The following is a 27,911-nucleotide window of genomic DNA, read 5'->3' as shown; positions in this document are numbered from 1 at the left end:
CAGTTTGAGTTAAACTGCCACAAATTTTTATAATGTGTTGGATTATTTCTGGCTTCTGGTTTCTCTTAATTTTTTTTTCTTTTTCTTTTTGCGTTTTCAGAGATTTTTTTAATATCAGCTGTTGTCTGCCCTGTTGGGTATGGTCCTTCATTGATTCTATTGTGTTTCTTGTATTTACTGTGATTGTATGCAAGAAAATGAATTACACCATTGTATATGGTGACATGCAGTATATGTACTTTATTTTGAACGTTTGAACTTTTCTTATAATCTAATGCAAGCCCCTTGAATCCTGCATTCATTATAACAAATCTTTCTTTTTGAAACATTTTGCCAATTGCTTTCCCATACAAAAAAAATGAAAATATCCTGTTCCAACTTTTTAATCCTTTCTTTGCACATTTGAGAATCAGCATAACCAGAAGAGATTCTGCAGTTGCTGAAATAGCTCAAATCCCATCTCTAAATTTGCTGATGGCTCAACCATTGTTCACAGAAGCTCAGATGGAGATGAGAGTGTGATATACCAGCTGTCTGAGTGGTGTCACAGAATCGACCTTGTACTCAACATCAGTAAGACCAAAGAGCTGATTGTGGACTTCAGAAAGGGTAAAACAAGGGAATATGAACCAATTCTCACAGAGGGATCAGAAGTGGAGTGAGTGAGGAATTTCAAGTTCCTGGGTGTCAGTATCTCTGAGGACCTCACCTGGTCCCAACATATTGATGCAGCTATTATCAAGACAACAGCTATATTTCATTTGGAGTTTGAGGAGATTTGATTTGTCACTTAAAACTCTAAAGAACTTCTGCTAATGTACATGAAAACCATTCTGACAGGTTGAATCACTGTCTGGTATTGGGAGGGATGGGGGTGGTTCTACTGTGCAGGATCAGAAGAAGCTAAAGCAAGTTATAAAATTAGTTCGCTCCATTGGTTAGCCTCTGTAATATCAAAGACATCTTCAAGGAGCAATACCTCAGAAAGGTGGCATCTGTTATTAAGGGCCCCCCATTACCCAGGACATACCATCTTCTTATTGTTGTCATCAGGAAGAAGGTACAGAAGCCTGAAAGCACACATTCAGAGATTCAGGAATAACTTCTTCCCCTCTGCCAACCGATTCCTAAATGGACATTGAACCCATGAACATTACCTCACTTTGTCCAAATATTATTTCTGTTTTTGCACTATTTTTAATTTAACCATTATATATATACACACACACACTTATTGCATATACTTGATTTATTTTTTTCTATATTATTATAGAACTGCTGCTGCTAAGTTAACAAATTTCATGACATATGCTGGTGATATTAAACCTGATTCTGAAATCTTAAGCAATACACACAAAATGCTGGAGAAACTCAATAAGTCAGGCATCACCTATGGAGGGGAAGAGATCTGAACTTCTTCAGCATAGGCATACCAGAATCCGAATCAGGTTTATTGTCACCGGCATGTGACATGAAATTTGTTAACTTAGGAGCAGCAGTTCAATGCAATACATAATCTAGCAGAGAGAAAAATAATAATAAATAAAACATAATAATAAATAAACAAATAAATCAATTACGTATATTGAATAGATTTTTTAAAAGTGCAAAAACAGAAATACTGTATGTTAAAAAAAAGTGAGGTAGTGTCCAAAGCTTGAAAGTCCATTCAGGAATCAGATGGCAGAGGGGAAGAAGCTGTTCCTGAATGGCTGAGTGTGTGCCTTCAGGCTTCTGTACCTCCTACCTGATGGTAACAGTGAGTAAAGGGCATGCCCTGGGTGCTGGAGGTCCTTAATAATGGACGCTGCCTTTCTGAGACAACGCTCCCTAAAGATGTCCTGGTTACTCTGTAGGCTATTGCCCAAGATGGAGCTGACTAGATTTACAACCTTCTGCGGCTTCTTTCGGTCCTGTGCAGTAGCCCCTCCATACCAGACAGTGATGCAGCCTATGAAAAGACTTCACAGTGGAGAGACAGATCATAAGTGAAAAAGATTCTTCAGTGCTGGAAAACTTGAGCAACATACACTCCCCACCACAGATGCTGCCTGACTTGCTCAGCTCTTGCATCATGTTGGTGTATGTTGCTCATAAGTGATGTATTTAATTTCATGCTTGCAATGATGTGCAAAACCTCAGTTTCAATTAAACTCCGTAATAAATCAGAGGTTTTTCCCACAATGAACATGCAAACAATCTGTTTCTATTATCTGAGAACCACACACTTCAATGAACACACAAATATGCTCGCAACAAGTACATTGCGATTGAATAATAAGACAAAAGGGAGATGAAAGGTCAGTTTGTTCTTAAGAAGTGGAAAGGAAAGATGTTCAAAGCATGAACTCCCAGGATAGAGATCAAGGTGTGAAAGGTAAAGGTGACCTAAGACTATTACACTGAGACAATTGGAGAAAAAAAAACAGAGGACATGGGTTAAGGGTGAAGGGGAAAAAGTTTAAAGGGAACATTGCGGGGGGGGGTCTTCACACAGAGAGTGGTGGGAGTATGGAATGAGCTGCCAGAGGAGGTGGTAAATGCAGGGTTTTTTTTAACATTTAAGAATAAATTGGACAGTTACATAGTTGGGAGGTGTATGGAGGGATATGGTCCATGTGCAAGTCAGTGGGACTAGGCAGAAAATGGTTCGGCACAGCTAAGGAGGGCCAAAAGGCCTGTTTCTGTGCTGTAGTTTTTCTATGGTTTCTATGGTTTCTACAAGATACAAAACATAAAAAAGAGGAAAGCTTTTTCTCTGTAATTTTGGCACTCTGACCAAATGCCTCTCAAAGTCCACACCTACGTCCCTGTTGTGAGAGTTGGAAATGGGTAAGGCTGGCCAACAGAGCTCTGGTGAAGCTGTACTGACCAATCCCTTGTACAGTGGACACAGAAGCACTGATGAACTACAACCATACCATCGACTTCAGAGAACAATCAATACGGGAAGTCATCGAGGGCCAAAGCTCCAACTAGGAGCTAAAGCCCAAGTAAGTAAGTACTCTGACCAAACAGTGCTGTGATGTTCAACTATGGAAGACAGGATTTCTACTTTGGTCAGTTGGCTCAGCATATAAAAGGTTCATGTGATGTTTACCTTCCGGCCTTCAGTTCCTTTGCTGTTACGATCCAGGCAATAAATGTTTAGACAATTTAATGATTTGCACTGCCATATTTTGCTTCATTTATGTAGTTCCATGTGGTAATGCAACATTCTCAGAAGAAGTCATGAGCAGGTGAGATGACATGGTAACGTAACAGTTATTGAAACACTATACATCATTAGCAGTAAGAGCGGGATTGGATTCCAGCCACTGTCTGTTAGGAGTTTGTACAATCTCCCCGTAACCTCGTGGGTTTCCTCCACTTGGTCTGGTTTCCACCTATATCCCAAAGATATATGGTTAGGGTTAGTGAGTTATTGGCATATCGACACTTGTGGGCTGATCAGTTCAAACCTCACTGATTTGACGCTAGTTTCATTCGACGTGACACAGACGACAAATTTTGCTGTATGTTTCAATGCACATGTGACAAATAAAGCATCTTAAGATGCTTAAAGTTTATGACTTTGTGAAAGAATAAGGAGCCGCAATCAGAATATATAGAGGCAATATTGGAAACAATGACTTAAGCCAAAACTAGCCTTTTATCTACTTCTGAGTGTATTGATACTTGTAAGCAGAGATTAGTTTTGAAATAATGATGTTCATTTGTGTCAAGGAAGATTTTCTCTGTTGAAGCAGTAACTATGATGATCAAAAAACACATTAGGCAGTTGTTCGATTTAAAAGTGAAATCGAAATGATCAAAATAAATGCTAGAATCCTGAAATAAAAATAAAAATGTTGATAACAATCAGCAGGTCAGGAGGGCAGGGAATGTTCTCAAAGTCTTCTAGGGAAGGCGGAAGCATGCAAATCTCCAGTGATTATCATCACCCACAATATTCAAAACACTACAGGATCCAGCACAATCCAGTCCCATGAATAATAGAGACTGAAAGCTCCAGAATGACCTCATTAACCAAGTTGAATCCAAAGAAGCAAAACACCCTCAACCCTTAACTTCTTAAGAAGAAGGAGTGAACAGCAAAATGCTTTTCTTTTTGATTGTGTATTAAGACTACAATTGCAATGCTCGGTGTGATTATTTCTATGAGAGTTTTGTCCTAAATTAAGATCAATGCAAACAATTCAGTCCATACTAAGTGTTGGTACAGCTAGATCATACAGATATGTTTTCTGTGGTGGAGGAGTCCAAAACCAGAGGGCACAGCCTCAGTATATATGAATGTCCTTTTAGAATGGAGATGAGGAGAAATTTATTTAGCCTGAGAGTGGTAAATCTGTGGAATTCATTGCCACAGCCAGCTGTGGAGGCCAAGTCATTGAGTATATTTATACTGTTAAGCTTTGTGCTAACCATTACACTGCCATGCCACCCTTAAGTAGAGCCGGTTGAATGTAAATCACGCAGACAAAATGGAACCAAGTAGGATTTTCAATTCAGATTTCAGATGATAAACTCAGGTAAAGTATTGAGGAATCTTGGCTGCATAGTCAGTCAACCATTAACTTTGAAGTTTAGGCCAATTTTGTTTCCTTATAGACACGATTTTACATGTTATTAGCTTGGTGGTTGATGTGTGTGCTAAGTACCAAGTGTCCCTACCTATGATCGTGGGATTGAATATTGATGAGGAACCATTCTCACACCAGAGGGATTCACGTGTTCATTTTCACAGTAATCAATATAACTAAGTGTAACTTTATTTTACCCTTTTCATGAATGACATTCAGTGCCTGATTTTAAGACTGCTGGAATGTGGGGTTGTGAACCCCTTAGAATTCTCCCGGGGTTTTCAAAAGTTATTCTCCTGAGTATTACTGAGAGCCACCTATGCCAACAATAAAAAAGAACAGACTGTTCTTGACATTGTTTCGTATATATTTATTTAATAGATGTGAAAGTTCCACAAATGAAAGGAAAACAATTGCCCAAGTAAGGAAAAAAAACACTTATTTTCTATTTGTTGTGGAGATAGTTATTGATCATGTTATATCATCAGTAATATGAATGCAGAGTCCTCTGGGAATACATCCAAGCAGATCTACTTATAAACATTTGGCAACATAACCTGATTCTATCCATAATTCTGTACTAGTTGTAACTTCTCCGATATTGAATAAATCAGTTTACACATTTTTTTCTTTTTTCTGTAATAAAAAAACAGATAATGTTGAAAATACTCATCACACACAATGTTTGTGGAGAAATAAACAAGCTTGTCAGGTCTGCAATAAAAGCAGGAAATGCTGGTTGCATTTAGTGTTTCAGGGAAAGTGAAACAGTTATCATTCCAGGTCCAAAAGCCTTCATACTTTATACTTTATACTTTATTGTTGCCAAGCAATTGGTACTAGAATGTACAATCATCACAGTGATATTTGATTCTGCGCTTCACACTCCCTGGATTACAAATATTAAATATTAAAAATAGTTAAAATTAGTAAGTATCAAAAATTTAAATTATAAATCATAAATAGAAAATAGAAAAATGGGAAGTAAGGTAGTGCAAAAAAACCGAGAGGCAGGTCTGGATATTTGGAGGGTACGGCCCAGATCTGTGCCAGGACCCATTCAGCAGAACTGGGAAACAAAATTTTAAAAAAGCACTAGTATTAGGTACCAGAGAAGGTTGAGGAGAGATGGGCCAAATATCACTGATAGGAATGGTCAACCGATGCTGTTAATGTGGTCAGTTATAATAATATTATGCTTCTTTGTTAGGTGATTTGTCTTTAGTTGTGAAATAGAAGGACATACCCTGACAGTCAGAGTGTACAAATAGAATAAGAACAACTGAGACACAGTAACAGGTAGAAATAGCCATTTCTAATATGGGCAAAAATAGAGTGAATTATTAAAGTCGGAGAATTTACGCTGCTTACCTTTCCTACTTAACTAGATTCGACGTGATAAAAGACTGACAATGATGGGATATTATAGCAACAAAAGAGAGACAGCAGATACGGGTCATCTTGGATCAACACACAAAGTGGTTGAAGAACTCAATGGATCAGGCAGCATCTGTGTAGGGAAAAGGACAGTTGACGTTCTGGGTTGAGACCACTACTCAGAACTCATTCAAATTTTATAGGAGACGATAGCGAGGCATGGGATAAAGGGAAGAAAGAGTAACCCGTGGGAGGAGTATATAGATGAAAGGCAGCTAGAGAGGGAGAGGCTGGGAAGAGAAAAGAAACGGGTGCCAGCTGGATCACATGATAAAAAGTTTCCATCAATGGTGCAGAAGTCTGCAGCCAGCCCCAGCAGAGCATGTGTTCTGCCGAGTGAACAGTGGGGCACCAACTCCAGCCTGGACACCTCTCCAGACTGCCCCTGGTGGAGCGCACCGGCTCCAACACCTCTTTCCTGTCCAGTGGCAGGTGGTGAGAGAGTGTTGTAAGAAAGAATGTCCAGAGTGGTGAAATCTTTGTTTTGCTGGCTGCTTTACTGAGGCAATGGAGGGCAGGCTGGTTTCTGTGATTTGCTGAGCTGTGTCCTCTATTGTCCAGCTTCTTTCAGTCATGGGCGGAACAGTTGCCACACCAAGCTGTGATGTATCTAGATAGGATGCTTTCTTTGGTGCATCAGCAAAACTGGTGACGGTCAAAGGGGGCATATTTTTTCACCTCCTGAGGAAGTAGGGACTTTGGTGAGATTTCTTGGCCTTGGTGTCAGGGCTGTCTATTACTGATATCCACTCCTAGGAACTTGAAGCTGTCAATCCTCTTGCCCTCAGCGGGTTCACTGCCTCCCTTCCTACATTACAACTTCTTGTTTTACAGAAGGTATAAATGTGTTTTCATTATTTGATTTATTGTGGCCAGAAATGGTCTTTGTTCTTCTAGTAATCTTAACAGTGTTTGGAGGTTTTGCCAGCTGCATGGAAGTCTTTTTACCTTCTTGAATGAAAGCAGTATTTAAACAAGAAATGAGAAGATGTAGATGTTCACAAAATGTTGCTGTGCAACATTAAAATACAATCTGTATGTCATGAGATTTTATTTTATTTATGTTCATGTCCTTGAATGGACTTAGCGTTATGTCTTTGATGATTAATTTTAAAAGAAGCATTTACTGAGTGAGACAGAATAAAGCAGTATCGGCTCAAAATGCATAAAAACTGGCATTCAAATCACAAATAAGTACTTGATTGTAAATTGTGGTTTGGATTTGTCCATTCTACGTGGCCTATCAGCAGCTATAACCGGAGCACCAATCGTGAGTTAGATGGCAGTGAAGGTTCAGGCATAAAAGGGAGACACTGCCTAGCAGAGTGGTCATCAAAGGAGCAGTCATCGATGGAGTGATCTGAGGCAGAGTGGTAGGGCTTTCGCTCATTCGGGCTTCTGCGAGTTAAGTGGGTAAGTGGACCTCATTTTTTTCTTTCCTTTTTTTCAAGAGCATATCTGGAGGGTTAGTACTTTGCTCTGGGTGTCAGGGTGTGGGAATCCTGGGAATCTTCCAGTCTCCCAGATGGCCACATCTGCATCAGGTGCACAGAGATGCAGCTCCTGAGAGACTGTGTTAGGGATCTGGAGCTGTGGCTTGATGACTTACAGCTTATTAGCGAAAGCGAGCAGGAGATAGATAGGAGCTACAAGGGAGTTAGTTACACCGAGGGTGCAGGAGTTGGATAAGTGGGTGACTGTCAGGGAAGGGATGGGAAGAGCTCAGATTGTAGAGAGCACCTCTGTGGTCATCCCCCTCGGTAAGCGTTATCTCGTTTTGGATGCTGTTGAGGGGGATGACCTGACGGAGGACGACCACGGCGATCAGGTCTCTGGCACTGAGCCTGGTTCCGTCGTGCGGAAGGGAAAGAGGAAGGTGAGGAATGCAGTAGTCATAGGGGACTCCATAGTGAGGGGAACAGACAGGAGGTTCAGTCTGTTCCCCTCACTATGGATACCTGCATGGTCTGTTGCCTCGAGGTGCCAGGGTACGCGATGTCTCGGATCGGGTGCATGATAACAACCCTGTTATTTTTGCAACTTTCCAAAATCTGCCTCCCAATCTGCTCCTCTGTATCTCTGTTGCTCCTAGGGGGCCTATAGAATACCCCCAGCAGAGTAACTGCTCCCGTCCTGTTCCTGACTTCCACCCATACTGACTCAAAAGAGGATCCTGCTACATTACCCACCCTTTCTGTAACTGTAATAGTATCCCTGACCAGTAATGCCAACCCTCCTGCACTCCCCACCCCCCGCATCCCTTTTAAAGCACTGAAATACAGGAATACTGAGAATCCATTCCTGCCCTGGTGCCAGCCAAGTCTCCGTAATGGCCACTACATCATAATTCCATGTATGTATCCAAGCTCTCAGTTCATCACCTTTGTTCCTGATGCTTCTTGCATTGAGGTATACACACTTCAGCCCTTCTACCTTACTACCTTTACACCCTTTATTCTGCTTCTCTTTCCTCAAAGCCTGTCTGTATGATAGATCTGGCTTTACTCCATGCACTTTTTTCACTGCTCTACTGCTCTGGGTCCCATCGCTCTTGCAAATTAGTTTAAACCCTCCCGAACCATGCTAGCAAACCTACCTGCAAGGATATTGCTCCCCCTGGAGTTCAGGTGCAATCCATCCAATCTGTACAGGTCCCACCTTCCCCTAAAGAGATCCCAATGATCCAAAAATCTAAAACCCTGCTCCATGCACCAACTCCTCAACCACGCATTCAGCTGCCATCTCCTCCAATTCTTATCATCACTGTCACGTAGCACTGGCAGCAATCCTGAGAACGCCACCCTTGAGGTCCTGTTCTTCAGCCTTCTGCCTAGTTCCCGAAACTCACACTTCAGGACCTCATCCCTCTTCCTGCCTATGTCATTGGTACCAGCATGTATCACAACTTCTGGTTGCTTTCCCTCTCATACCAGGATGTCGTGCACCTGGTCAGAGACATCCCGGACGCTGGCACCCAGAAGGCAATAAACCATGCGGGTGTCCTTCTCACGTCCACAAAATCTCCTGTTTGCTCGCCTGACTATAGAGCCTCCAATGACGACAGCGCTCCTCTTCTCCGTCCCACCCTTCTGCACCACAGGGTCAGACTCAGTGCCGGAGGCCCTGCCACCGTGGCTCACACCTGGTCGGTCGTCCCCGCCAACAGTATCCAGGATGGTAAACTTATTATTCAGGGGAATGGCTACAGGGGTGCTCTGCACTACCTGTCTGCTCACCTTCGCTTTTCCCCCTCTGACTGTCACCCAACGACCTGCTTCCGACAGCCAAGATGTGACTACCTCCCTGTAGCTCTCATCTATGACTGCCTCATTCTCCCTTATAAGTCGAAGGTCATCCAGCTGCTGCTCCAGATTCCTTATACGGTTTTCCAGATCACCCAGCCGTATGCACTTCTGGCAGATGTGACTCTGCGGGAGGGGGGCGTTCCCCCAAGACTGCCACAGCTCACATGAGAGGCACCTCACCGTCTCAGGAGGCATTGTAAAGACCAACTGCGAGCAAGCTTGTCTTCCGCCTCTTCTCGTCAAAGACTCTCGAGTCAAAGCCTCAAAGCTCCACTCCTTCACTGGCCACTTTCCATGATGATGGAATTCATCCCACAGCCACCTTTGCATTCATTGTGACCAACTATACAAATACAACGGGGTTTTGGGAGCAAAACTTATTCCCTCTAAAAAGTACATTTGTGCACTTGTCAGTCTTTGACAATTGTGTAATATGTGTAATTTCTCTTCAATTTAATTATATTTTATTTTCATGAAAATGCATGCAAAAAAAACCTTTAGGGTATTCATCATTATCATTATGTGCCATGTCATTTGACATAGGCAATCCTAGTCTTGTGACCATGATTGTTCTTGACAAATTTTTCTACAGAAGTGCTTTGCCATTGCTCCTTTTGGGCAGTGACCCCAGCCATCATCAATACACTTCAGAATTTGTTTGCCTGGCATTAGTGGTCACATAACCATGCGACCAACCATGACATCATGTGACCCTGATCAGGGAAGGAGGTGGGTTGGGGGCTACACCTTGCCCACAGGTGAGCTGCAGGTTAGCAGAAGGAAGGAGTGCCTTACACCTCCTTTGGTAGAGAGATATCTCCACTCTGCCACCCAATGAAAATTACAGCCAGAAATCCACAACTCATTACCCACAAATTGGAAGAAGAAGATAAATTAAGAGCAAGACAAATTGGAAGAGGAAGATAAATTGGTAAATTAGATTTGTCATATTTGTAACCAACTTCAGGAAAAGATAAAGCCCCATGGTGGTTACTGTTGTGAGATGTCCCTATTAGTCTGCGCACAGAGAGAATCATCACCACAGATATCCCTTGTTAACTTAGCAGCAGCAGTACAATGCAATATATGATAATACAGAAAGAAGGAACATAAATAAATAAGTAAATCAATTACAGTAAGTATATATATGTATATTAAATAGATTAAAAATAGTGCAAAAACAGAAATTATATATATTAAGAAAAAATTATGGTAACGTTTCTGGGTTCAAAGTTTAATTAGGAATCATATGGCAGAGGGAAAGAAGCTGTTCCTGAATCGTTGAGTGTGTGTGCCTTCAGGCTCCTGTACCTCCTTCCTAATGGTAACAATGAGAAGAATGCAGGTCCTGGGTAATGACGGTCCTTAATGATGGACTCCACCTTTCTGAGGCACCGCTGCTTGAAGATGTCTTGGGTACTATGGAGGCCAGTATCTAAGACGGAGCTGACTAATTTTATGACTTTCTGTAGCTTCTTTGGATCTAGCGTGGTAGCTCCCCCCACAACCCCCGTACCAGACAGTGATGCAGCCTGTCACAATGCTGTCTTTGATACATCTATAGATGTTTTATGAGCAGCTCCATCTCTTTCCCCCATTAGATGTCTGAATGACCAAGCCAACCCACTTGCAGAACATACTCAACGCCAGTAATCGCCCTACCACATATTGAAATCACACTATGATTCCTAAGTATAAATAGCCAAGAATTGGAGTACAAGTATTGATATTACAGAAGTATACGAAAGATTGGAGTTAATACTCTTTGGCTGCATCCTTCACTAAGATTTAGTTTTAAGGCATAATGTTGGATCTCAGCAAGGAGTGATTATCTCATAATTACACTCCATGAAGTTAACAATGAATCAATTTTCAAGATCATTTTTAAATGCCAAATGTTTATGTGATTCTTAACGTTTTAGGGTCTACATATTCATTAGTCATGAACAATGGAAGCATTAACGCGATAGATGAAGATAGTAATGTTTCAAATGAAATGAAATGGCTTTCAACCAAAATAAAAACATGCTTGGACATTAGACATTCCTTATGAATTACAGCATCTGAGTTTTATCATCGGAGTTAGGGATATCATCTGAACTCACTGAAATATGTTACTTCATTACAAACAAGCCGTACTTATACTATTTAACCACTTCGTCATTTTAAATTGAAATAGTAAATCTCTAATAGAAACTTGTGGTGGAACAACTAGGAACTTTAATAAAATGACTGGGTACATGCATCAAAATTATGGTCTTTGGTGTGAAATATTTCTGAAAAGTACTTTACTTATTTTTAATCAAGTATTCATTCCGCAATGATAAAAATGACTTACAAGCACACTAGTACTGAACGATTCTGCTGAAATTTGTAGTGATCATAAAAGAAAAGCAGTTTTTGAGGCAGAGCTAACCATTCTCACCATGTTCTGCTGTTATACTTGCACCAGCCTATACTTCAATAAAGAAGAATTCCTTGCAAAGTAAAACTGAGTGGAAGAAATCTCAAACAGAATTGGAAAATGATTGAAAATATTAATGTTAATAAAATGGCATATCTGGCCATGAAAGAGAAGTTGTGAAAAACGAGGGTGAAGTTATGATTGCGAGCTCAATATGAGGCATAATCATGTTGTGTTGTTAAGGAGACTCAAAAGTTTATAAGGGAAAAAAATCAATTTTTGGTTTATATAAAATACAGAGTAACAACCTCATCAGAAGGCCATATGGTGTTCTTCTGTCTGTTATTTGTCTACAGTGGCACATACAATTGGAATTTGTTCAGCACAAACATGTCCTCAGGGACTTCCTAACAACTGTACAGAGAGCGAGACTTTACTGGTTTCTGAAAAGTCATAACTACTATGCTTGTGGACTGCTGACCTTTCAAGAACATTTTTATCACAAAATAACCTAACAACTTGTTATCATGACGCAGTTTTACTCTGCCAGTTTTTATTTTACATTAGAATGGGATATGATTGCAGTTGAATGTAATTAGAAACAGCTGAAAGAAATTCCATTAATTGGTAAAGTCATTGTTAAGATTTGGGATTTTCCTGTGACTTTTATTTTAACAAATAAGGTTCTGTAAGTGCTAAAATGTGATCAAAAATAATTTGAGGCATGTCTCAAGAGAGGCAAATACAGAAACAATACCACAAAGCCCTCGAATTTCAGAGGTCAGGCAGCATCTATGGAGAGTGAGATAGAGTTAACATTTCCAAAGATTAGCTTTAAGATGCTGCTGGTGATGTCTAGCACTCCTAATCAACAGCAAAAAACAAAAGACAGAAAACTGCTAAATACCTTATTGATAACACTTTACCAGTAATGATCAATGCTACCAGTGGTAGTGGAGGTGGAGATGCAGGTGAGGCATAGCCAAAGCAAGCGAAGGTGAGTCGAAGCAAAGTCGTGGCACGCCCGAGAGCAAGGAAAGTTCCGAGGTCTGATTGATTTAAATGCCGGACTAATTTGGAAAGGACAGGTATGGGCTGAATCATGGTGGCAGGAGTCAGGCCCCAGAGCGGTACAAGAGCGAGTAACAACCCAATGTTTCGATGATTTACGTGCCGGGGGTGAGGACTGGAGGCAAGGTGAGGTCTGGGTCAACCTGGTTCTGCTTTTCGCTTGGCAACTTTTGCTGAGGTCTGTGCTGAACTAAGGCTGCGGCCTGCTCCAGCCAGGCTTTGTGTCTTTCATAAAACTTCAGTTCTGAACATACTTGCTTAACTTTTATTGTTTGCACAATTTTTTTTCTCTCTCTCTCTCTGCACATGAAACTCCAGTCTCACAGATGGCGCTGTAATAATCTGCAGTATCCTAACTGCTACACTACCATACTGAAGGATCCTTCGAGAAAGGAAAGAAAATACGTTAGTCTCAGGCTGGAAGTAGGTTAGTAGATAGTTGCCCTGAGGCTAAAGTTCAAATATAATGAGAAAACTGGTTGCTGTTTTTGGTCCCACATTGCAGAAATAATAAATGATTTAGGAGATTAAGAGATGTGGACAGGTTCATTAGCATATGCCAGTATACCCTGGATGCAGAAGATTGAGAAATGAAATATTAATCTAATAGTCACAGGGGAATTTAATCTTCATATTGGCATGACAAATCAAATTGACAATGATAATCTTCAGGGAAAATTCATGTAACACATTGAAAACAGTTTATTACAGCAATATGTTTTGGTCCTGCAAGGGAACAAACTATTTTAGATTTGTTTATTAGACAAGATTAATTGATCAACTCATAATAAAGTATTTTCATGAGAAGATTGATCATCATGTGATCATTTTAACATTCAGTTTGAGAATGGCAAACTTCGTTTGAAACTTGTGTTGTATGAAAGGTGTTTTGCTCAAAGTGCACTGGGAAATAGATAAAAAGAAAGGAGAGGCAAATGTTAACATCAGAACCACAATTAGGTTTAATATCACTGGTATATGTTGTGAAATTTGTTAACTTAGCGGTAGCAGTATAATGCAATACATGATAATATAGAAAAAAAGTAAATCAATTACACTAAGAATATACATGTATATTAAATAGTTAAATTAAAAATAGTGCAAAAGCAGAAATAATAAAAGTGAGGTAGTCTTCATGGGTTTAATGTCCATTTAGAAATTGGATGGCAGAGGGGAAGAAACAGTTGCTGAATCCCTAAGGTGTGCCTTTAGGTTTCTGTACCTTCTTCCTGATGGTAACAATGAGAAGAGGACATGTCCTGGGTGAACACTGGGATTTTATAATTTTCAATGAACAAATATTTTATTGGAAAAATGCACTCAGGGAAAAAATAAGTATTCGCGGTAAATTCAAGTTAAGAAAGGCATTAAACTAAAAGGAAAGACTTATGAAGTTGCAAAGATAAGCAACAGACCTGAGAATTGGGGAATCTTTAGACACAACAAAGGATGGTGAAAAAGGTTATATGAGGGGTGATTGATAACTTCATGGCCTAAGGTAGAAGGAGTTAATTTTAGAAAACCTAGCACATTTATTTTTCCTACATTTACACACTTAGTCCAGCGATTGTGGAGCAGACGGATCCCTTCTTAGAGAAGTCGGCGTCTTGGACCTCCAGAAAGTGGTCCACAGCAGGGGTGATTGATAAGTTCGTGGTCTAAAGTAGAAGGAGATGAGGAGAAGCTTCAAACTTTCTGCATTTTCACTCAAAGAGTTGAACTGCGTGTGCATGTAACGAGAGCTGTATAACTCATCTCCTTCTACCCTAGGCCACGAACTTATCAATCACCCCTGCTGTGGACCAGCTGGAGGTCCAAGATGCTCTCGTTACATGCACATACAGTTCAATTCTTTGAGTGATAATGCAGAAAGTTTGAAGTTAGTAACTCATCTCCTTCTACCTTAGGCCACGAACTTATCAATCACCCCTGCTGTGCACCGATGTCTATGAAGAAGGGACCCGTATGCTCCACGACTGCTGGACTAAGTGCGTATATGTAGGAGGGAACTATGTTGAAAAATAAATGTGCTAGGTTTTCTAAAATTGACTCCTTCTACCTTAGGCCACAAATTTATCAATCACCCCCCCGTACCATTTGTAGAATTCATAAAAGAAACAATATGAGCTTTAAATGCAGATTGGGAGGAAATGACAAACATCAGAAAGCCTGCCGATGCTGGAAATCCAAGCAAGTTACTGGAGGAGCTGAGAAGGTCAGGCAGCATCTATGGAAAATTGTAAGCAGTCAACATTTCAGGCCGAGAGCCTTCATCAGGACTGGAAGGATATTAACATTTATATAAAAAAGGATGCAGTCACTCAGAGAACGTGTAGCTCAGGTGGTTGAGGCTTGGCTGCTCTTCAATCTTGGTAATCCATGAGCAAATGTTTGGTGATGAAACATTTACAAGTGAATTGCCAAGATTGGATAACATCTCAACTCAAACAGGAAGTTAATAAATTGGTGATAATGAATAGTACAGTAGAACAAAGAAATATAATGCAAACAATAAAAGTTACACATGAAGACATTGAGCACACTGTATTTTGCACATCAGAGGTAATTTGACCTCTTTCTTCCCTGAAGATTTTCTAAAATTCTTTATGTTCAGCCATAGAGTCACAGAGCATGACTGCACAGAAGCAGGCTTGGTAACCCAACCAGTCCATGTCATAATATTAAACTGCCTAGCCCCATCAAACAGTACCACCACACCCCTCCCATGCAGTTACTTATCCAAACTTCTCTTAAATGTTGAAATCAAGCCCACATTCACCTCTTGTGCTGGAAGCTTGTTCAATGCTCTCATCCACCAACTGAGGGAAGATGTACCCTCTCAGGTTTCCCTTAAACATTTTGACTTTCACCCTTAACCCAAGACCTTTACTTCTAGTCTCACTCAGCCTTGTTGGAAAAAAGGATACTTGCATTACCCATATCTATATCTTTCATAATTTTATATACATCTAACCTCACCTGGTTCTCCTATGCTCCAATACTATTCAACCTTTCACTATAACTCAGGTCACAAGTCCCAGCAACAATGTTCTGATAGGTTTCTAGCACATTGGAAACATATAACACACAATTTAAGAAAACAGGAGTACAGTATATACAGAGCTATAGACCTGTTAAGATCAATTGTGAGGAAATCATTACAATAAGTTATTAAGAATCTGATAACACACATTTAGAACAGCATAAGGTAGACAAAGGGGACTGTATGTTGGATTTCAAAAGGATTTTTAAGAAGATGACAGATAGAATGAAACCCCACATGGTAAGAGCAAGCATGAAAAGACTGGCAGAATTGTAAGTTGCAAGCTGGAGACAAATTGCCAAATAAGACCGTAAAACATTGGAGCAGAATTAGGCAATGTCGCCCATCAAATCTGCTCTGCCATTCCATTCTCTTGCCTTCACCCTGTAACCTTTGATGTCCTGACTAATCAAGAACCTATCAATGTCCACATTAAATATACCCATGGCTTGCTCTCCCCAGCCATCTATGGCAAAGAATTTCACAGATGAGAAAGAAATTCCTCCTCATCCCTGTTATAAAGGGACGTCCTTGTATTCTGAGGCTGTGCCTCTGGTTCTAAACTCCCCCACTACAGGAAACATCCTCTTCATATCCTCTCTATCTAGGCCTTTCAATATTGAATAGGTTTCAATCCCCTCATTCCAATCTCATTGCATCTCATCAAATGAATGGGAAAAAAATGGGAGATGGAGTGTAATGAGGTTTGCACAGATTTGGTATGTCACCAAAAACTTTGACAGACTTCTATAGATACACATTTGAGAGTGCTCTATCTGGTTGCCTGGTATGGAAACACCAACGCTCGTGAATGAAAAAGGCTGCAGAAAATGGTGGTTAAAGCCCAGTTCGTCACAGGCAATATGCTCCCCACCCTTGAGTACGTTTACACAGAGTGGTGACACAGGAAAGCAGCATCCATCATCAAAGACCCCCACCATCCAGGCAACGTCCTCTTCCCACTACGCCTATCAGAAGTACAGAAGCTTTTGGTCCCATACCATGAGGTTCAGGAGCTACAGCCATCAGGTTCCTGAACTAGTGTGGACAAATTCATTCACCAACACTCCTGACTGACTCTGTTAACTTCTGTAAATGGTTGCAAGAAAATAAATAGCATAGCATATACAATATATACTCTGATTTGCTCTAAACTTTGAACTTTGGTCAGGATAACAGTACGAATCTATTGAACCAGGGGTTCCCAACCTTTTTTTTTTATGCCATGGATCCCTATCATTAACCAAGGGGTCTGTGGACTCCAGATTGGGAAACACAGTATTAAATGTTCATTTACAAATAGAGCTGTGTTTCCAAGTATAAGAAACTTATCGGTAATTAGGAAGGCAAAGAGATTGGTGGCACTTAATGCAAAGAGAATAGAATATCAATGAAGGAAATCTTGCTCTATCCATTAAGAGCTTTAATAATGTATATGCATATGGGATTAGCCTCCTTGGAACAGTACCTTAAAGATTTACTACTTTTATTATTCAGTGTTATATTTGCTGAATGAGGAAATATTGAGTAAAAATTGGTCCATAGTCTCTGGAGTTTAGAAGAATTGCAAGTGACCTCAATCAAAAACAGAACATTTTGCGAGTCTTGTCAAAGTAGATGACGCAAGGATTATTTCCCTAATGGAGAGGCCCAGAATTAGTCATGATCTCAGGATATCTGTACATTTGTGTGGGCACGTGGCCAAGTGGTTAAGGCATTGGACTAGCGACCTGAAGGTCGTGAGTTCGAGCCCTAGCCGAGGCAACGTGTTGTGTCCTTGAGCAAGGCACTTAATCACACATTGCTCTGCTATGACACTGCTGCGAAGCTGTATGGGTCCTAATGCCCTTCCCTTGGACAACATGAGTCTCGTGGAGAGGAGAGACTTTCCAGGCGCAGATCCATGGTCTCGCAAGACTAACGGATGCCATATATATATATATATATATATATAAGACTGAGGTAAAAGCATAGAAACATAGAAAAACTACAGCAGAGTACAGGCCCTTAAGGCCCACAATGCTGTGCCGAACATGACGTTACTTTAAAAATTGCTTAGGGTAGCCCATAACTCTATGTACCCATCCAAGAGTCTCTTTAAAAACCCTATTGTATCCATTTTTTTATGTACCTGATAGAATATGTCTATCTTTTTCCTTAAACCCTTGGAACATTGTTTCATTTATTAATCCGGGTTATAATAAAATCAGTCCATATATTTTGTAACCGTCCCTGCGCAGACTGTCGTGGTCAGTCGATAGTAACAGAGGCTGCTCCTGTTAGCAATATTCTTCAGTGGGAGGCAAAATGCAGAAGTACTTGGCTCCTTCCACTCACTGTTTCCGTTGTAAGTTCAGAGGGTTTTGTATTCTTCATTATGGATCGCTGCAGCACCTTCATTATAAGACATATTCAAAGCTGACTCTAGGTTAACTCTTCGGCTGCAATAAATTTTAACATTCTATTTGTCTTCCTAATTACATGATGTATTTGGAGGTTTCTTGTTCACGGACAGCCACCATCTGAACACTAAATTTTTATATTTTCACGTAATCTGTATTATATTCTACACTCCAGTTCTCCCTGCAAAAGTGTATCATGGTTTATGAAGACTGGGCAGAAAATTGGAGGTGAAGCCAAAGATCAGAGCAGTTATGATTTTATTGAATGACAAGGTGGGTTTGAGAATGACATGAAAATAACTGGCCCAACATTCATATGTGTGTTCTTATCATTCAATTGATGTGCTTAGGTAGCATTTATTTTTCACATAAGGGATAGATGAACTCAGGAAATCTCTGGAAAATAGGCCAAAGCTAAGTCAATTGAATCAGAATTATAAACAGAGTTAAGTTTAATGTCAGTGACATATGTCGTGAAATCTGTTGTTTTGCGCAGTAGCACAGAGCAATATGTAAAAAATACTATAAATTGCAAGAATAAATATATGTAAGAATATAGATTAAATAAGTATTGGTAAAAGGGAACTCAGATAGTTTTCATGGGTTCATTGTCCATTCAGAAATCTGATGGCAGAAGGGAGGAATCTGGTCCTAAAGCTTTGAGTGAGTGTCTTTTGGCCCCTCTATCTCCTCTCTGATAGTTGTAATGAGAAAAAAGCATTAAATTTTTAAATAAAAGTAAATATTTTTGGTTATGTTTCTCAAAATGAATTAATAATTATCATTAGTAAACATGCTGTGAGTTAGTTTCAGTAGTCATAGCCTCCTTCTGCACTTTGTTCTGTAAAGTACAATGAATGAATTGGGCTCATGGATCCTGCCCCTGGCCCAGCCTAACACAAGAGAAAGAACAGATTCACATTCTAAATACCGGCAAATATCAGCTGCTCCACCACTGATCCCCATGTGGAGACCATCATGAGTGGTTAATGAAGGTGACATTCACTTTCATATAGGAGTCCTGAAACTCACCAGCACTTAAAATGAGATTAATGCCAGTTCACCTGGAGCATTGGCAAAACTCATCAATAATGGGGACGCATTTGAGTGGCAGGAGTTGCGGAATGATCAGATCATGATTTGAAAGCGCTGCTATATTATTTTTTAAAAATCAGCTCTCATCTGAGGAATTAAGTGCTCCAAATACATGCTTCTTCCACAATCTGTTCTTGCAATTGGATGCAGCAGAATTTGAAACAGAGAAGCTGCCAGACAAAATTCAGTAGCAATACAGTTACACACACAAAATACTGGAGGGACTTTTAACATGAGAGGCAGCATCTATGGAGAGGACTAAACAGGCTACGATTCAGGTCAAGAGGACATTTGTGCTATGTGTTACTCTTCAAGGTTCAAGGGACATTTATCATCAAAGTATGTTTGCAGTATACAACTCTGAGATTTGTCTTCTCCAGAGAACTACAAAACAAACCTGTTCAAAGTAGAACATCGGCCCCACCCTGCTCATGAACAAAAAGAATTAAGTCTCACACTTGGGAACAAGAAAGTCAACCCCCACTCCGAGATCTGCAAATTGTCTTGGATCTCTTGCATCTATAGTATTGCAGTTCCAAGTTTTGAGAATATGCCTAAATGAAGGTTATTAAAAAACCCTTAATTAATTAGAACATAAAACCATATAGCACAGTACAGACACTTCGGCCCACAATGTAGTGGGGAACCTTTAACATGCTCCAAGATCAATCTAACCTTTCCCTCCCACATTGCTTTCCATTTTCTTTCATCCAAGTGCCAAATAAATCCATTATGCAGACAATTCAAGTTCCCCTGTGCATATTCATGTGTAATGAAATGATGGAAGTACAGCTGAAAATGATGACAAAAAGTTGATCTTGTTTAAAGTTAATAAAACCTATGGAAAGCAACTTCTTTGATTCCTATGATCTCTGCCAGCTTTCCTACTGAAATAAACAAGTTAATAAATTCCCTGTTGAAATATGTAAATTGCATCGTCCCATACTAATATGTTATATATTAACATCATGAACTTTAATATGCGCATCTCCATTAAAAATGTGCACAGTGGTACTTGGATATTTATCAGGAAGCAGCAACCATCCAAACTAATATGTACGCCTCTGGATAAATGCAAAAGATAGCAATCTGCCAACATGATCTCATTCATCACTGTACAGTTCCTACCATGGTGCATTAACTAAGCTAAGGCCTACAGCACACTCTCGTTAAATTAATTTATAATCAGGCATTTACTGAAAGATGACCTGCTTGTTTTTAAAGAATAGAGTTAATTTATTAAGGATTCTTAACCTGCTTTAATTGATATTGGAACAAATAGCTCACAAATGACAATATTTCAGGTAAGGTGCCAACTCCAGTCAATTGATTTAAAAGATGATCAAAGTCGTTGTCAATCCTTCAGGGTTAGCCATGTACTTGCTGACATATGAGAAAATGAGCATTTTGCATAGAATCTAAATGAGTGTCTCCTGCTGAACTGGCGTTTTTTTTTGAAGGACTTATAATTGGTAGGCTTTGGTGTTTCCATTGAACAACTTGTGCACGTACCTAACCATTGACCCCTGGGCTTGGGGATGTTGAACCACAAGCACAGACTAATACATGAACAATAGACAGATAACTATTATAGAACAGTGAAGTTTCAGAAAAAAAAGATCTCTATTAGATCCTTTGTGCCTACCTGTGTGCAGGATCACTTCTCCAACCAATAGCTGCATTGTCTTCCATGAAAACTAGCCAGTTTTGTACCATTTCTGGTTTGCGAGCAGCCGAGGACAACTTCACATTTTGCAGTTCAGCCAAAAAGCAATCCTGCACCATCTCACTGTTCTACAGTCCTATTGTAAGGCCCAGTCTCTTCATATTATAGTGTTATACCAACATTGACTGCAGGAGTATTTTCTAAATATTGTCACTGAAAATATGTTTATGGTCTTTTGCCGCTGTAGCCCATCCACTTCAAGGTTCAACATCTGTACATTCAGCGATGCTCTTTTGCACACTTCTGTTGTAACGCATGGTTATTTAATACACTTAAATTTAAAACAGAGGTGCATCCATTTAAAACAGAGATGCAGACAAATTTCTTTAGCCAGAGGATGGCTAGTTTGTGGAACTTATTACCACAAGCAGCTGTGGAGCCCAGGTTGTTGGATGTATTTAATGCAGAGCTTGATCGGTTTTTGATTGGACATGGCATCAAATGTTACAGGGGAGTGGGACTGAGGAGGGAAAAAATGGATTGGCCATAATTGAGTGGTGGAGCAGACTCAATTGGCCAAATGGCCAAATTTCTGCTCTTATGTCTTATGTATTTATGGTCTTATTTCAGTTGCTCTGGCCTTCCTGTCAGCTTGATCAAGTCTGGCCAATCTCCTCTGACCTCTCTTACAGAAAGATCTGTTTCACCGACAGAACTGCCACTGACTAGATGGTTTTTGTTTTTTGCATCATTCTCTGTAAACTCGAGAGACTGTTTTGCATGAAAATCCCAGGAGATCAGCAGTTTCTGAGATACTCAAGTCACCTCGTCTTGCATTAACAATCATTCCGCGGACAAAGTCAATTAGATCACATTTCTTCCATGTTCTGATGTTCGGTCTGAGCAACAACTGAACCTCTTTACCATGTATGCATGCTTTTATGTATTGAGTTTCTGCCACATGATTGGCTGAATAGATATTTTCATAGATGAGCAGGCGTACCTAATAAAGTGTAAGGGCCAGCAATTTCCTTGGAATTCCTTCTTCTATTTTGAAAAATAAGGTAGGTTTCACAATTGAAAAAAAGGATATTTACTGATTTTCTGCCAACATTTCAGTAATGGAATGGGTTAAGTGCCAAGAAAATTCAGCCATCTACATCTTTATACAGCTCTTGACCACATTTCTGAAAACTACAGACCCTGACCAAGCTAGCGGGGATATATAATTATCATTAGGTAACATAAGTATAAAATTGCTTGAACAATTATTGCGATTTCAAAGGTTAGGAAACAAAACGAGATTAGTCCAAAGTTCAAAATAAATTTATCATCAAAGTATATGTAAATGTCACCATACACAACCCTGAGATTCATTTTATTGCAGGGATACTCAATAAATCCAATAACCATAACTGAATCAATGGAAGACTACACCCAACAACCATTGTGCAAAAGACAACAAAATGTACAAATACACAAGGGGGACAGTAAGGAGGAGGAGGAGGAGGAAGAAGAAGAAGAAGAAGAAGGAGGAGGAGGAGAAGGAGAAGAAGAAGAAGAAGGAGGAGGAGGAGGAGAAGGAGGAGAAGGAGAAGAAGAAGAAGAAGGAGGAGGAGGAGGAGAAGGAGAAGGAGAAGAAGGAGAAGGAGAAGAAGAAGAAGAAGAAGAAGAAGAAGAAGCAGAAGGAGGAGGAGGAGGAGGAGGAGGAGGAGGAGAAGAAGAAGAAGAAGAAGAAGAAGAAAAAGAAGAATTCCTTGTGGTAATACAGGACCAGGTAGTTAACACAAAAATTATCAAAAATACATAATAAAAGACCAACAAATGCAAGATGATAAGTGTAGAAAATGTCAAGAAAAACCAGAAACAATCCAGCACATTACAGGAATCTGTGGCAGTTTAACTCAATCTGATTACTTACACAGACACAATCGAGTGGTAAATATCATTCACCAAAATCTTGCTTTAAAATACAAACTCATAAAGAAACCATACCTTACTATAAATACAAACCTGATCTAGTTTTAGAGTCAGAATCCCACAAATTATATTATGACTGATCTGTTATTACAGTTGGGACAATTCTTAATAACAGTCTGGAAATAATAGTACAGGATAAACAAGCAAGAACAACTTACTTAATAGATACTGTATAGTCATTCCCAATACACACAACTTACAGAAATCAATAAGTGAAAAACACCAGAAATATTGTGAATTAAAGGAGGAAAATGAAAGACTTTGGAACAAGAATAAGGTATACATTGTCACAATAGTGATATCTACAGTTGGTATCATCCCAAAGGTACTACACAATAACATTAAATAATTAGGGCTGTACAGCAATATCTTTGTAAATCTTCAGAAAGGCACAATACTAAACACCACTAGAATAGTATGAAAGTTCCTAGAGCATGCTTGGCAATGCCCATTCCTCATGTTTTACCAGCATCAGCTGAGGAAAAATAAATAATAATAATAATAAATAAATAAGCAATAAGTATTGAGAACATGAGATGAAGAGTCCATAGGTTGTAGGAACATTTCAGTGATAGAGCAAGTGAAGTTGACTCAAGTATTGATATTCAAGGTTTTGCTTGTTTCATTAAACATTTTTAATTAGTGACATCATTTGTTACTGAGAAATGTTTCAAGTCACTTAAGTCAAAATAGGATTACACACTGAATATTTTGCGATGAATGAATGTGCTGTCAAAATCACTTGTCAACCATCAGTTGAAGGATTTCAAATTGTATTATTATCATTAGTAAGCCATTTTCAGGCTTTATTAGAAAAATATCAAAACATACTAATACAATGACACTCCTAATTGTGTGCATGAGAGATGTGGTCGTGAATGAATGCTCATTAGGCAATGAAGATACGCCCAGTTGCTCAATAGATAACCCAAAGGGCAAGATGCAATAACAGGAATGTAATTACAAAACATTGTCACTCATGAATTAAAGACAGATCCAGCAGAGTGTAGATTATGACAGTAAGTTTGAAGAATATTTTTAAGTTATGTCATACTTCTGGTGTTGATACAGAAATAGATGGGATTGTGAGTAGGAAGGAGGATAGAGGCGATTGTAAATGGAATAGACAAAATGAACGAGTAGGTACGACAATGCAGATGGAATATATTGTGGGAAAATATGAGGCCAATCACTGTGAGTTCAGTGCATAAAACAGGGAAGCAATGTATTTGTTTTAAATAATGACAGATTTGTAAATGTTGATGCTCAAAGGGACCAGATGCAAGTCACTGGAAGTTATCGGACAGATGCAGCAAGTAATTAGGAATATGAATGACCTTTTTTTACAAGGGAATTTGAATTCAGAAAAAAAAACTTACTGCAATTATATGAGGATATATGGAAGAGATTCTGCAGATGCTGGAAGTCCAAAGCATTTGCAGCATTTTCTATTTTACTTTCAGATTTCTAATGTCCACAAGATTTTATTCTTGTGTGAAATGAAAGACTTGCATTTCATAGCTTTGGCTAATCTCAAGACATCCTGAGGTATTTAATTGTCAATGAAGTAACTCACAAATGCAATATATTAAAGCTGTAATGTGCTGGAATATTTTATAAACACAAGAGATTCTACAATGGCCAGAAATCCAGAGTAACACATGCAAAATGTTGGAGGAACTCAGCAGATCAGGCAGCATTTATGGAAAGGAATAAAGAGTTGACATTTTGAGCTGAGACACTGATGACTCCTGATGTCTCTAGTATCATTCACAAAATGCTGGATGAACACCTGGTCCTGATGAAGGGTCTCTGTCCAAAACATCGACACATATTCCTCGCCATGGATGCTGCCTGATCTGCTGAGTTCCAGCATTTTGTGTGTATTAATCTGGATTACCAGCAGCTGAAACTTCAAACTTCAAAGTACAATTATTATCAAAGTATGTATACAATACACAAACTTGAAATTGATCCTCTTGCAGGCAGCCATAAAATTAAGAAACGCAAATGAATCTGTTTAAGCATAGAAGCATAGAAACATAGAAAACCTACAGCACAATACAGGCCCTTCAGCCCACAGAGTTGTGTCGAACATGTTCCTGCCTTAGAAATTACTGGGCTTGTCTATAGACCTCTATTTTACTAAGCTCCATGTACCTATCTAAAAGTCTCTTAAAAGACCCAATCGTATGCACCTCCACCACCGTTGCCAGCAGCCCAATCCACACACTCACCACTCTCTGAGTAAAAAACTTAGCCCTGACATCTCTCCTGTACCTACTCCCCAGCACCTTAAACCTGTATCCTCTTGTGGCAACCATTTCAGCCCTGGGAAAAAGCCTCTGACTATCCACATGATCAACGCCTCTCAACATCTTATACACCTCTATCAGGTCACCTCTCATCTTCCGTAGCTCCAAGGAGAAAAGGCCAAGTTCACTCAACCTATTCTCATAAGGCATGCTCCCCAATCCAGGCAACATCCTTGTAAATCTCCTTTGCACCCTTTCTATGGCTTCTACATCCTTCCTGTAGTGAGGCAACCAGAACTGAGCACAATACTCCAAGTGGAATCTGACCAGGGTCTGAAATAGCTGTAACATTACCTCTTGGCTCCTAAATTCAGTTCCACAATTGATGAAGGCCAATACATCGTACGCCTTCTTAACCACAGAGTCAACCTGCGCAGCTGCTTTGAGCTTCCTATGGACTCAGACCCCAAGATTCCTCTGAACCTGCACACTGCCAAGAGTCTTACCATTAATACTATAATCTGCCATCATATTTGACCTACTAAAATGAACCACTTCACACTTATCTGGGTTACACTCCATCTGCCACTTCTCAGCCCAGTTTTGCATCCTATCAATGTCCCGCTGTAACCTCTGACAGCTCCCCACACTATCCACAACAAACTTACTAACCCATCCCTTCACTTCCTCATCCAGGTCATTTATGAAAATCACGAAGAGTAAGGGTTCCAGAACAAGTCCCCGAGGCACTCCACTGGTGACCGACCTCCATGCAAAATATGACCCATCTACAACCACTCTCTGTCTTCTGTGGGCAAGCCAGTTCTGGATCCACAAAGCAATGTCCCCTTGGATCCCATTCATCCTTACTTTCTCAATAAGTCTTGCATGGGGAACCTTATCAAATGCCTTGGTGAAATCCATATACACTATATCTACTGCTCTTCCTTCATCAATGCGCTTAGTCACATCCTCAAAAAATTCAATCAGGCTCGTAAGGCATGGCCTGCCCTTGACAAAGCCATGCTGACTACTCCTAATCATATTATACCTCTCCAAATATTCATAAATCCTGCCTCTCAGGATCTTCTCCATCAACTTACCAACCACTGAAATAAGACTCACTGGTCTATAATTTCCTGGGCTATCTCTCCTCCCTTTCTTGAATAAGGGAACAACATCCGCAACCCTCCAATCCTCTGGAACCTTTCCCATCCCCATTGATGATGCAAAGATCATCGCCAGAGGCTCAGTAATCTCCTCCCCTGCCTCCCACAGTAGCCTGGGTACATCTCATCCAGTCCTGGCGACTTTTCCAACTTGATGCTTTCCAAAAGCTCCAGCACAATATCTAGATGCTCAGGCTTTTCAGTCTGCTGAAACTTATCACTACAAACACCAAGATCCTTTACCATAGTGAATACTGAAATAACGTATTCGTTAAGTACCTCTGCTATTTCCTCCAGTCCTAAGGAATAAACCTACACAACAAGACCAACAAACACCAGAAAAAAGAACAAATGATGCAAGCAACAAAAAGTAAACAGATAACATTAACCACAAAGTCCCCAAAGGTGAGTCCTCAGCACTGCGCCAATACCGCAGGTCACATATGCAGTTAGTTCAGCGCTAACGTGCCCCAAACAAGTTGCGCAAAGAGTAGAAGAAGAAGTAAACAAAAAAAAGCAAAGACATGAGCAGCAGGATCCCTGAAGCAAGTCCACAACTGCAGAGCATGTTGAGCATTGATACAAGCCCATCAAGAAGACCGATGGTTGCAAGCTTTCAAATGTGGCAGTCTGGGATCCGAGACTCTGGCACCCACTGTCCGCAGCAGCACAGAATCTCTTAGGGTATCATTGTTAGATTGTTTAACTTTGTTTATCACTAGATACTCTGATTAAAAACAGTATTGTGTTTCTGAATTTCAGAATTGAACAATTAAAATGCCTGAGCCTCTGGGTTTTCTGCTTTGTCTGGTGAACAGTATACACCATCATTCCTTTCACTGTTAGCAAGTTTTGGATCATAATATATACAGAGAGTAGTCTTGTCCCAGAGAACATTTGGTCTTTCTTTATTCAAGTATTCAAGATTGTTTGATGTCATTTCCAGTATAGAAGTCTAAAGGAGAATGACATAAGTGTTAACAAATGAGAAAATCTGCAGATGCTGGAAATCCAAAAAACACAGGCAATGCTCAGCAGGCCAGGCATCATCTTTGGAAAAGAGTGAAGAGTTGATGTTTTGGGCTGAGACCTTTCATCAGTTGATATAAGATTGCTTATATACATAGATCGATTGTATGTTCATAAAGTGACTGTATGCAAGGTAATTCTGCAGGAAACGATAAAGTATGGTGAAGTTAGTAAGTGGAGGTGTTGATCAGCCTTACTGCTTGGGGAAAGAAACTGCTCTGCATCTGGTGTTCCTGCTGTGAATGTTACATAGCCTCCTCCCTGATGGGAGTGGGACATATACTCCATGAACTGTGTGAGTGGGAAACTTCATGATATTGCCAGCTTTTTTTCGGGCACTTTTCTGTATATATGTCCTTGATGGTGGTTATGCTGGTGCCACTGATGCATTTGGTAGTTTTGATTACCTGTTGTACAGCGTTCCCATCCACTGCAATATATTTTCCAAACCATGCAGTGTTAGGATGTT

Source organism: Mobula hypostoma, chromosome 1 (genome assembly GCF_963921235.1).
Source record: "Mobula hypostoma chromosome 1, sMobHyp1.1, whole genome shotgun sequence".
NCBI lineage: Eukaryota > Metazoa > Chordata > Chondrichthyes > Myliobatiformes > Myliobatidae > Mobula > Mobula hypostoma.
Note: the sequence above shows the minus strand (reverse complement) of the source record.